The sequence below is a fragment of the Emys orbicularis genome, chromosome 13, assembly GCF_028017835.1.
Source record: "Emys orbicularis isolate rEmyOrb1 chromosome 13, rEmyOrb1.hap1, whole genome shotgun sequence".
In the NCBI taxonomy this organism is placed as follows: Eukaryota; Metazoa; Chordata; order Testudines; family Emydidae; genus Emys; species Emys orbicularis.
In genome coordinates, this window is record NC_088695.1 from 21,003,597 (window position 1) to 21,016,631 (window position 13,035).

A 13,035-nucleotide genomic window follows, 5' to 3' on the forward strand; every position below is an offset into this window, starting at 1 on the left:
GTAGAGAGATGCATACTAAATTAAACATTGCTGGATTACACGGGCCTATATCTGATATATCATTGCTGCCGGATATCAGACAAACAGTTCAATGAAAACCACAAAAATATAAGATGCAGATAAATGCTGTGGGGTCAGGGAACTGAAATTCAAATGTGGCTTGTTTATAGAAGTATGAAAACCTGGAATGTTAGGAAAAGGAGAACCCAGGTTCACTTCCCCACAGAAAATTGTTTCTAAAAAGGACTGTGACACTCTGTACCTCAGAGTAGCACTCTGGAACTCCCATATTCATCACTGTCATAGAATTATGATACGTTTTGTACAAAGTTTGCCTTGAGAGGTATCATTTTAAAAGTCTTGATCTGTTGAACATTAATATCCTGTTGGATTGTATGTGCTATCATGGTATAGGAAGTTATGAAGTTTTGCTATGTATGTGTTACTGAAATATGTTGTGAGGTTGGGAACACCCACAACCAACCTTTCAGGTGCAACAATGGAGGAGGCAGACAGTGGTTAATGGCTCATCAACACCCATCAAGGAAAGGATCTCAGAAACTGTATACAATGGAAACTTCTCAGAGAGAACACGTAGACAATGGAGACTGCTTGACCAATGGAGACTACCTGATCCCCACACCACAGCAAAGGATTTTTCCAACAAGCTGGAAGAAACTATAAAAGAGGGGAAGTGACAGCATCACTTGGCCTCACTCCCCCCCACAACTCAACACCTGGAAACATGTTTGGAGGACAAAGACTTTGTATGTGGGAGGGCGGTTTCAGGCTGGAAAAGAGTCCCAGCCTGTGTATTGAGGAACTATACTATCCTGTTTAGTTTATAGAACTCAGATTGTGAATTTACTTTTATTTCTTAGGTAACCAACTTTGATCTCTACATTCGCTACCTATAATCACTTAAAATCTATCTTTCTGTACTTTATATTTTACCTAAAACAGTGTGGTTTGGTTGAAGTGCTTGGGAAATCTCAGCTCAGTTTACATCGAAGCAGGGGCAGTCTGGGTAATGAACTTATACTGGTTAGGCTTCTGACCAGGGCAAGATGGTACAGCTCTGGGGTGCAAGGCTGGGGAGCTGGGGGGAATTGTCTGGGGAGCTGGGGGGAATTGGCTGGAGCCTCCCTATTGTTGGTTCATGAATGACTGGGAGAAGCATTCATGTAACTCAGCTGGGTGTGTTGCTGTCTATGGATGGCTGTGTAAGGGTAGTGCCTACCAGGGGTATGTGGCTTGACACAGCATCACAGTGTGAGGGGCACCCCATGTTGGAGGGACAGAGGGCTCAGTGGTCCCACAGTCCATGTTGCACCCCAGGGACCCCGTCACAAGGACCTCACGCTTACAAGCTGTCAGATGGTCAGTCTGGAGCACTATTCATCTTGCCCCTGCTTACTAAGACATAGTGCAATGTTTCAGACTATCTAACTAGCCCTTTTCTGCTGACAATACAGGATAACTGGCAGGATATTGGGCCTGACGTATATGCTGTCAGAGTCTGACAGCCAACTGTATTGGCTAGAGACTGTGTTCTGTAATTATTAAAGGAACAGTCTTCTATTATAACTAGAATACTAATTACAGTTACATAACTACTTCTTAGTTATTGTTTATTTGCTAATTACATAATTTATGTTTATTATAGTAGCAGGTTATTGGATTATTATTACTGCCGTAAGATTGAGTTTGTTCTAAGACGAGGGAAATGTGGTGTTGCTAGATCCAGCATTGATTGCTGAGAGCTGTAGTCTTTGTTTAGAAGCCAACAGGAAACAGGAAGTGTAAATATGGGTGTTGCTTCATTGTTGTCGTAATAAACCTTGTTGGATTTCACCCTTTTGGTCTCAGCTTCCACTGCTCACCAAAGAATGAGATAATATTCAGTTAGGTAATAAATACACCATGATCTCCCCAGGCAGAGCTGCCAAGCAGCTCCTGGTGCCTTTTCACAACAAGGCTGCCAGAATGTAACTTAGGGCTTTCCTACACTAGGGGGGCTACAGTGGCACTCTAGCTATGCCGCTGCAACCCCATAGTGCAGATGCAGACTAAAGCGATGGCAGGGTTTTCCCATTGCTGTAGGTAATCCACCTTCCCAAGCAACAGGAGCTAGCTCAATAGAAGCACTCTATTGTAATTCTTCACACCCCTGAGTGACATAGCTGTGTCAATCTACATTTTAAGTGTAGACCAGGCCTTAGAGCCTCTGGCCTTCTCTGCATGGGAAAGTTGTATCAGTTTAAATTAAATTGGTTTTTAATCCAGTTTATTTAGATGAGTGCGAACTCCTATGTGGACGCTCCTACATCCGTTTAAAGCAGGGGTCTCAAACTCAATTTACCTTAGGGCCAGTGCCAGTCCTCAAATCATCCCAGCGGGCCACTAGTTTCACTGAAGATGGTGTTCAGAAAAGAAAACGTTTATATTTTATTTTTTTATTTTGAGTTTCTTAGAAATAATAAAACTGTTATACAACTTTATACAATTCTTCGCCTGCCAGAGAGTTTTTAGTGTTTGCCAGACACCTGGCAATGCTTCAGTTCTGTCAGTTTGTTGATGTTTGGCCTCAGTGACTGTGCAGTTGAAACCTTCAGGATTGCAGCAAGGTGTGTATCAGATAGTTGTGTTCGGTATTTTGACTTGTTTATATTCATTGTGGAAAAATGTGATGCTGCCTCGATGGCTGACTCTGCCCAGCAACTAGTGATGCTGCCTCCATGGCTGATTCTGCCCGGCAACTAATGATGCTGCCTCCATGGCTGACTCTGCCCAGCCATTAGCGATGGTATCTCTGTCCCTCTCCCCCAGCCAATAAAAGCTGCAGGGGCCGCGCCTGCAGCAAACATTGCTGGCAGCGTGTCTGCATGCGTTTCTCCTCCGCAGGCCGCAGTGGGGAGGTTCTTGGGCCACAGATGGCCCGCAGGCCGGGACCTTGAGACCCCTGGTTTAAAGGCAGCTATCACTGGTTTAGTTAAACCTGTTCCAAACTGAGTTAAAATAAACAATAAAACAAAAGGCCTCTCTTACACAAAAATCAGTTTACCTAGATGGTTTTCAACTTACACCTTGTGTTAAATCACTGCAGCTTCACAAGGCCTTTGTTTAGTCACTAAAACCTGCAGCAGCCCATGGTGCCACAGCCCAGGTCTACCCTAGGAGTTTGTTCCTAGTAGCTATGCCAGAGTACACTGTCTTCAGATGTTGATAGATATTTGGCTGTGTGTGTGTTCTTTCAGCGTGCTTTCCAGCTCCGCGCAGATAGCAGAGACAGCAGGCTTTGATTGAACCACCCAATAAATTCACAGACTCGGTTTTCAGCAAAGGTACTTGGTCAGGTTTATTGCTGACGAGGCATGGTACTAATGCCCTGGCTCAATGGTTACAGGTACACTAACACATGTATGCCTGTGACAATGGACCAGCTCAGTGAATGGCCCCGACTTTCCATTTTCCCCTCGGCCAGACAAAGACACCCCCTCTGAGATACATCTTTATACACAGATACAAACAAGTTACGCATTACTCCTGATGTACCAGGGTGCCACCCTCTGACGTATTAGGGTGCCACCCATTGATGTATCCAGGAGCCACCCATTACCTTGTACATGTTGGTTCAATCAAAAAATCTCTATCCATCATGCTGTCATCTTGACTTTTTCCTTAAGATGGGTCAGCGTGTTCCTGTTCTCTTTGGGGAACGTGTTTGCTATCGAGGTGTTCTGGTGCCACCTTTCTGGAATGTGTTTGCATATATTTGTGCCTAACACTACTTAGGAATGTGTGTTTCTGCAATATCAGCCCTATTCTTGCCAGATTCTGTCTGCTTGCAAGCAGGCAAAACCCGACTTTGCTTCTTTGCTTTATATCAACAAAACTACTTTAGTTCAGGCTAGGGTGACCAGACAGTGAAAAATCGGGATGGGGGTGGGGTGTAATAGGAGCCTATATAAGAAAAAGACCCCCAAATCGGGACTGTCCCTATAAAATCGGGATATCTGGTCACCCTAGTTCAGGCCTCAGGCCTCACACCAGGCCTCTGATACAAGGGCTTATGTTTCAGGCCCTCTTCCTACATAAACTATAGCAGCAAAACAGTGCTGGTGGTTTATACCGGCAAAGTGACTTTGTACCACCTTATTTCACCCACCCTGAGCAAATCAAGTTTTACGGGGAATGGTCACAGCTTTGCCAGTATAACCGTATTTACACTAGGGGTATCTTGCTTTCTAGCATTGTCAGGCAACTGAGAGTATCTTCCTTATGAGTGTGCTACAGACTTCAGGAAACAGAGCAGGACCAGGGATATAAAGTTTAAACCTGAACTCTCGTTATAACATGACAAGATGGCTCCTACAAACTTTCAGCATACAGCCTCTGCTTGTATCTACTTCATGTGAGAGACCCCTGATAATGGGAGGCCTTCTGGTGATTAAACAACTAATTTTAAAGAGACTATAAATACAATATACTGCTGCATCACCCTTGCTTCATTCTTTAAACTTGTTCCAATAAATAACTGAACTTCTCAAACAAACAGGCCTGAGGCATGAGTAGAGAATTACAGCACTGATTGCTGTTAAATCTTCACCTGCGTGGGTCTGAGACTGTTAACGCTTAACCTGCTGGCACTTATTTTTACCACTGGCGCAATCTGTCATTTATGTATGGGGGGAGGGATAGCTCAGTGGTTTGAGCACTGGTCTGCTAAACCCAGGGTTAGGAGCTCAATCCTTGAGGGGGCCACTTAGGGATCTGGGGCAAAATCAGTACTTGGTCCTGCTAGCGAAGGCAGGGGGCTGGACTCAATGACCTTTTAAGGTCCCTTCCAGTTCTAGGAGATAGGATATCTCCATTAATTTATTTTATTTTAATTTATTTATGTCATCTCTGTAGACAATTGTCATACGAGTCCTGGTCACAAATGTGAGTGTGAGAGAGAGAGCGCGTGGGGCGGGGCGGGGGGGGGGGGGAGGCAATAGGCCACATGTCCTCCCCTTCCTTACTAAGGCTCTGGAGTAACTGCTCACCTGCTACTGCAACTTGGCACTTAAGGTTTCTAATCCTCAGCCCCTCATACATTCCATAGAGTCATAGATGTTAAGGCCAGAAGGCACTTTTATGATCATCTAATCTGACCCTCTGTATGACACAGGCCAGAGAATTTCTCCCAGTGATTCCTGCATCCAGCCCAGTAACTTATGGGTGAGCTAGAGCAATTCTTTATTAATTTATTTATTTTTAAGGAAGAGACTTACAATTCTGATTGAAGGACTACAGGAGATGGAGACTCCACCATGTCCCTTGTTCCAGTGATTTAAGTACACACATTGTGAAAAATTTGCACCATATTTTGTCTGGCTTCAACTGCCTGCCACTGGAATTGTTATTTCCTGGAGCTCACAGCCAGTTTAGTTGGGCTGCTCGCTCTGTTCAATGATACGCCTTATCATTTTATCCTGGAGCTGAAATATGCTGTTCACGTTGAGATAGGCTTCCAGCTTTAGGGCTCAGGAATAATGAAACGCTTCTCACAGCCAGAGCCCGACAGTGACGCAGCGAAAGGCTCTTGCCCTTCTACAGGAGGGACAACGATCCACTTTTTCCTTCTCCTAAAGGCTTAAACGCTCACCTTCCAGGCTGAAGAGATCCATAATGCTTGTGTAGGGTTCATACAGGTTCACTCCATTTTCCTCCAGGTCTGGGCTCTACTCCTCGCATCTCTATCGACAGCTACCAGAGTGGAGGGATCCACATGGTGTGTGAATCTGCTGGATGGTACCCAGAGCCCCAGGTGCAGTGGAGAGACCACAGTGGGCAGCACTTACCATCCCTGACAGAAAAAATAACTCAACATGATAATGGCCTGTATGAAGCACAAATTTCCATTATTGTAACAGAAACTTAGAATCAGAGAATCATAGAATATCAGGGTTGGAAGGGACCTCAGGAGGTCATCTAGTCCAACCCCCTGCTCAAAGCAGGACCAATCCCCAACTAAATCATCCCAGCCAGGGCTTTGTCAAGCCAGGCCTTAAAAACCTCCAAAGAAGGAGACTCCACCACCTCCCTAGGTAACGCATTCCAGTGCTTCACCACCCTCCTAGTGAAATAGTGTTTCCTAATATCCAACCTAGACCTCCCCCACTGCAACTTGAGACCATTGCTCCTTGTTCTGTCATCTGCCACCACTGAGAACAGCCAAGCTCCATCCTCTTTGGAACCCCCCCTCAGGTAGTTGAAAGCAGCTATCAAATCCCCCCTCATTCTTCTCTTCTGGAGACTAAACAATCCCAGTTCCCTCAGCCTCTCCTCATAAGTCATGTGCTCCAGACCCCTCATCATTTTTGTTGCCCTCTGCTGGACTCTTACCAATTTTTCTACATCCTTCTTGTAGTGTGGGGCCCAAAACTGGACACAGTATTCCAGATGAGGCCTCACCAATGTTGAATAAAGGGGAACGATCATGTTCCTCGATCTGCTGGCAATGCCCCTACTTATACAGCCCAAAATGCCGTTAGCCTTCTTGGCAACAAGAGCACACTGTTGACTCATATCCAGCTTCTCGTCCACTGTGACCCCTAGGTCCTTTTCTGCAGAACTGCTACCCAGCCATTCAGTCCCTAGTCTGTAGCAGTGCATGGGATTCTTCCGTCCTAAGTGCAGGACTCTGCACTTGTCCTTGTTGAACCTCAACAGGTTTTTTTTGGCCCAATCCTCTAATTTGTCTAGGTCCCTCTGTATCCGATCCCTACCTGCTAGTGTATCTACCACACCTCCCAGTTTAGTGTCATCTGCAAACTTACTGAGAGTGCAGTCCACACAATCCTCCAGATCATTAATAAAGATATTAAACAAAACCGGCCCCAGGACTGACCCTTGGGGCACTCCGCTTGAAACCGGCTGCCAACTAGACATGGAGCTATTGATCACTACCCGTTGAGCCCGACGATCTAGCCAGCTTTCTATCCACCTTACAGTCCATTCATCCAGCCCATACTTCTTTAACTTGGTGGCAAGAATACTGTGGGAGACCGTATCAAAAGCTTTGCTAAAGTCAAGGAATCCACTGCTTTCCCCTCATCCACAGAGCCAGTTATCTCATCATAGAAGGCAATTAGGTTAGTCAGGCATGACTTGCCCTTGGTGAATCCATGCTGACTGTTCCTGATCACTTTCCTCTCCTCTAAGTGTTTCATAATTGATTCCTTGAGGACCTGCTCCATGATTTTTCCAGGGACTGAGGTGAGGCTGACTGGCCTGTAGTTCCCTGGATCCTCCTTCTTCCCTTTTTTAAAGATGGGCACTACATTAGCCTTTTTCCAGTCATCCGGGACCTCCCCCGATCACCATGAGTTTTCAAAAATAATGGCTAATGGCTCTGCAATCTCATCCGCCAACTCCTTTAGCACCCTCGGATGCAGCGCATCCGGCCCCATGGACTTGTGCACGTCCAGTTTTTCTAAATAGTCCCGAACCACTTCTTTCTCCACAGCGGGCTGGTCACCTTCTCCCCATACTGTGCTGCTCAGTGCAGTAGTCTGGGAGCTGACCTTGTTCGTGAAGACAGAGGCAAAAAAATCATTGAGTACATTAGCTTTTTCCACATCCTCGGTCACTAGGTTGCCTCCCTCATTCAGTAAGGGGCCCACACTTTCCTTGACTTTCTTCTTGTTGCTAACATACCTGAAGAAACCCTTCTTGTTACTCTTAACATCTCTTGCTAGCTGCAACTCCAAGTGTGATTTGGCCTTCCTGATTTCACTCCTGCATGCCTGAGCAATATTTTTATACTCCTCCCTGGTCATTTGTCCAATCTTCCACTTCTTGTAAGCTTCTTTTTTGCGTTTAAGATCAGCAAGGATTTCACTGTTTAGCCAAGCTGGTCGCCTGCCATATTTACTATTCTTTCTACACATCGGGATGGTTTGTTCCTGTAACCGCAATAAGGATTCTTTAAAATACAGCCAGTTCTCCTGGACCCCTTTGCCCTTCATGTTATTCTCCCAGGGGATCCTGCCCATCTGTTCCCTGAGGGAGTCAGTCTGCTTTTCTGAAGTCCAGGGTCCGTATTCTACTGCTCTCCTTTCTTCCTTGTGTCAGGATCCTGAACTCGACCATCTCATGGTCACTGCCTCCCAGGTTCCCATCCACTTTTGCTTCCCCTACTAATTCTTCCCTGTTTGTGAGCAGCAGGTCAAGAAAAGCTCTGCCCCTAGTTGGTTCCTCCAGCACTTGCACCAGGAAATTGTCCCCTACACTTTCCAAAAACTTCCTGGATTGTCTGTGCACCGCTGTATTGCTCTCCCAGCAGATATCAGGGTGATTAAAGTCTCCCATGAGAACCAGGGCCTGCGATCTAGCAACTTCTGCTAGTTGCCAGAAGAAAGCCTCGTCCACCTCATCCCCCTGGTCTGGTGGTCTATAGCAGACTCCGACCACGACATCACCCTTGTTGCTCACACTTCTCAACTTTATCCAGAGACTCTCGGGTTTTTCTGCAGTTTCATACCGGAGCTCTGAGCAGTCATACTCCTCTCTTACATACAACGCAACTCCCCCACCTTTTCTGCCCTGCCTGTCCTTCCTGAACAGTTTATATCCATCCATGACAGTACTCCAGTCATGTGAGTTATCCCACCAAGTCTCTGTTATTCCAATCGCATCATAGTTCCCTGACTGTGCCAGGACTTCCAGTTCTCCCTGCTTGTTTCCCAGGCTTCTTGCATTTGTGTATAGGCACTTAAGATAACTCATCGATCGTCCCTCTTGCTCAGTATGAGACCAGAGTCCTCCCCTCTTGCTCTCTCCTGCTTGTGCTTCCTCCCAGGATCCCATTTCCCCACTTACCTCAGGGCTTTGGTCTCCTTCCCCCGGTGAACCTAGTTTAAAGCCCTCCTCACTAGGTTAGCCAGCCTGCTGGCGAAGATGCTCTTCCCTCTCTTCGTTAGGTGGAGCCCGTCTCTGCCTAGCACTCCTCCTCCTTGGAACACCATCCCATGGTCGAAGAATCCAAAGCCTTCTCTCCGACACCACCTGCGTAGCCATTCGTTGACTTCCACGATTCGACGGTCTCTACCCAGGCCTTTTCCTTGCACAGGGAGGATGGACGAGAACACCACTTGCGCCTCAAACTCCTTTATCCTTCTTCCCAGAGCCACGTAGTCTGCAGTGATCCGCTCAAGGTCATTCTTGGCAGTATCATTGGTGCCCACGTGGAGAGAAATGGCCTGTTTGAAGCACAAATTTCCATTATTGTAACAGAAACTTCCAGTCAGGATCTGTTCTGCTCTGTCAGGAACTCCCACCTCAACCCAGGGAAAGAGTCTGTGGTCTACATCGCAGGTTGGTGTTCATCAAAGCCACACAGTTCAGCCATTCACCAAAAATGGGGTATGTTTAGGGCTAATTTAAATATTGGATTTACAACGTGCATGTGCATAGAGCTGCTCAGAGGCTATTCGTTAAACACCGCGTGTGGTGAATTTAGGGGAGGTTAGACTTCACGAACCGGCCTTCCAAGCTGCAGATGGAGTATAATGAAACATGGCTAATTTTCAGGGGAGGGGTGTTTAAGTGTGTCTTATTATTGTTAACACCATTAACATGCCTGGAGTTGAATTGGAATACGCAATGGAGAGGGACTCTTGCAAAGTTTCTGTAGTATAGAAAAGGCCCCTTTGTGCAGCCAGAATGGGCTCTCAAACTCGAGCTGGGAGGGAAATGGTTCCCTGTCCAATGAAGATTTTCAAATCTTCAAAAAAATTCCTTTTCCCCATGGGGACATAACTGACACTTTTCAAAAGTTTTAATTAAAAACAAGAGAGAGAAGAGAGAGACCCCCACCTCGCAATAGTCTGCTGGTCAGGTTCTCACCTGGGATTGGGGGTCAAATCCCTGCTCCAAATCAGGGAGAGCAGGAATTTGACCCTGGATATCCTCTGTGAGTGTCCTAGCCACTGGGCTAGTGGATATTCAGGGGTTTCACTCCTTCTCTGGTTTTGACCAGAAATCCCATCCTGGATCCAAGAATCCTTTCCTGTAAAAAATATTTGGTTATGATGATGTCATTTTCTGACAAAAAAACCAAAACAATTTAGTTGAAAAATTCCTGACCACCTCTACTTCCAACCAGTGGCACAATGCCATGATCACCACAAAAGTCCTACTAGTGACACATCTGTTCTATCAATGTTTCCAAGTTAATGAGGCTTTGTCTTACAGATCCATTCTTCCTGAGGGGCTACCCCTTTAAGGTGGCTATGTACATATTCCTGGTTGTTGTGGGTTTGCTCACTTTCACAGCAAGCTACTTCTTCCAGAAGCAACACAAGGCAAAAGGTAAAGTTATAAGGGGACACTACAGTGTACTCAGAGATTTCCTTTAAACTATAAATTAGTTGAGAGTGGAGGTGGTTTCTCCATAGTTAAAGATGCAGCTACATTTTTATTTGAAGCCATATTTTGCTTCCTCTCTAAATTTCTCAAGAAAAGTCAGATTACCCTAAACTGGGAGTTCAGGACAGGCCCTGGGGTGGAGTTTGTGAGGGAAATCTGAAGTCTTCCATTACTTTTTTGCCCATATCTTGGGAAATAAATGAAGGGTCTAGGAGCCACATGAAACATATCACTGGATTTCCATAGCTAATGTCTAAAGGATGAAACCAATTGCCAAAACCAATGCCCATGATTTACAATATGAAATGATGAGCCCTTCCCTTTGGAAATACGGAGTGCTAACAGAACACCTGCGCAGCGCAGCAAGAGAGATGCTCAGCCATCAAAATGCCCTTAGCCTAAGAGCGCTGCACTGGGCTTGGAAATGAGAGTTCTGGGCTCAAATATGCCACTGATTGGTTTTGTGCACTTCACAACCCTTAGCAGAGAGCACAGCCAGGTATTGTACAGCAGCAGGGTTAAAGCAGCCCAACTTTTACGTGGAGACAAGCCTTTGGTGACTTGCCCTAACTCACACAGACAGTCTGTGGTAGAGCCAGGAATTGAGCCATGGTGCGCGTCCCAGGCTAGGGTTCTAACCCCTGCCTCTCAGGGCTCTGTCTACGAAGCTGGCCACCCCCTTCCTTAGCTCATCAAGATCTAAGGCAGAGAACCAATGATTAGCTAGAGACCACTTTAAAAATAACACCGGCAATTATTATTTCCCTTCCTGCAGCCTGGCATTATTGACTGTCACCACCCAAACCCTGCTCTGAAGATGGAGCTATTCATTTCCTCATGGGCTTTCCAGTGATGCTCATCACTGCAGTGTCTGAGTCTCACAAATTGCCTGCTAGCTCTGGTAGTGTCAGTCCCATTTCCTCTCCTGTAGCCCGGTTTTTCAAAGAATCTTTTATCCTGCACAGGGGTGAAGCAATGGTGCCCAATCCTATGGGGCTGAGACGGTCCCTTCCTGACCTGCCAGACAACATGCCAGTCACTGTCTGTCACGATCTCCTTTCCAGCAATTCTGTATTGTTCTGTACTACCAAGTTCAGTGTGGATAGCCATTCTCAGGGCCTGGCTCCCAGTCAGGCACAGGAGGCTGTTCTCCACAGGAGTATTGAAATGGGCTGTGACCGAAGTCTGGGTAGCTGAGGAGATTTGGTTGTTTTCATGCTGTTGGGCCTAGCTCAGTTCCAGTCCAATCCAGCCAAGCTGATCTTTATTCCCCAAGTCAGTTGAGGAGGCTGCACAAATATGTTCCAGGGTTTAGGTTCCAATTGAACAGGAGAACTTTAACCACAGGCGGGAGAATCGCTACGACAGGCAAGTGCAGGCCCCTGTGATACACAATACAAGGGGGTCGATGGGAACGGTTCTAGTGGAAGTCTGTTGATATAGTTCATTGCCAGCCAACCAGTGCTCTGTAGAACGTGCAGCATTTGTACTGGACTCTCCCGCTTTCTAACAAGTCTTTCCTCTTCTCTCATAGCGGCGCATGTTGCAGAGAGAGGTAAGGCTCTTCTATGGGAACTGCATTGGGGGGTGGGAAGGAGCATCTCGAGCTTTGGAACAAGTTGCTGGTGCCTCCCAGGCAGCTGTTAGGGGATCTGATGAACGAATGCTCATCTTGGTGGTTATTACATGCAAAGCAGAGCGCTGCCCATCCCCCTTCTACCCGGCAAGTCTCTGCAATGCACCCCAGAGAGCGCCAAGGATGGCAGGAGTTTGCCCCACATGGACAGGCATAGGGTGTAGGCAAGTGTACGTTATAGTGACCCTTCACTCTGTCACTCACTGGGATGTCAATGAGGTGAAGGTGTTTTTCACTTCCTCCTAAGTTTATAACATAACCTTTATGTAGATGGTGGCTGGGGCAGTGGCTGGGAAAAGGTCAGTCTCAGAAGCAGAACTGTGAATTTCCAGCCTTTCTGACATCCTAAGCTTGTGTTGTGGTAAATTTTGTCACTAGAACATTATTTTATGGTTTGTTTTAACCACAGCCTCAAGTTCTGTTCTCGTTTTTAGGGAAACTTGTTGCTGACCTTGGTAAGTGTCATAACCCTCTCCCTGTTATAAACCTTGTTCCTTGTTCCATCAGGGGATGGAACTTCCCTGATCCATGAACCCTCCTGACCTGACACTACACATCCCCCAACTCCCTCTGTCTCCCTCACCCACATCTCCCTCTGCCCTTCAATTTTCAGATGGTCACCACCAGCTGCCTGCCTCTGCCTCTACACTCTTGCTCATGAATCGCATCCTGGCCCATGACTCTTATTTGCCTCTCCACATTGCCATGACCCCCACAATCATTTCCCAGCGCCTCACCAACATTGACCCTTGCCAACTCCATGCACATCCACATCCCCTACACTTACACAAAACAAGGACATTCCAAAACAAAACCATTTGTTTCCAGTTAAGCTTGAGCATTTCTATATACATTCAAAGGCTGAGATCATAACATTCTGGCACTAACACAGAATGAGATCACGGGCATGTTGAAGGATCACATTTAGTATCAGAGACAAGTATGTTGTAGAACCAATGCCAAGATTTCAGTTCTCTAGTCAC

General features: G+C 46.3%; 1 protein-coding gene and 1 pseudogene across 1 annotated transcript in view; both read left to right on the top strand.

The window, feature by feature from the left end:
• The window catches only part of LOC135887695 (class I histocompatibility antigen, F10 alpha chain-like), a 201,739-nt gene that overhangs the window by 118,275 nt on the left and 70,429 nt on the right, over nt 1–13,035 (top strand). The gene's annotated exons all lie outside the window — the stretch shown is intronic.
• LOC135887694 (butyrophilin subfamily 1 member A1-like) overlaps nt 1–13,035 on the top strand; it is a 38,662-nt pseudogene that overhangs the window by 14,450 nt on the left and 11,177 nt on the right.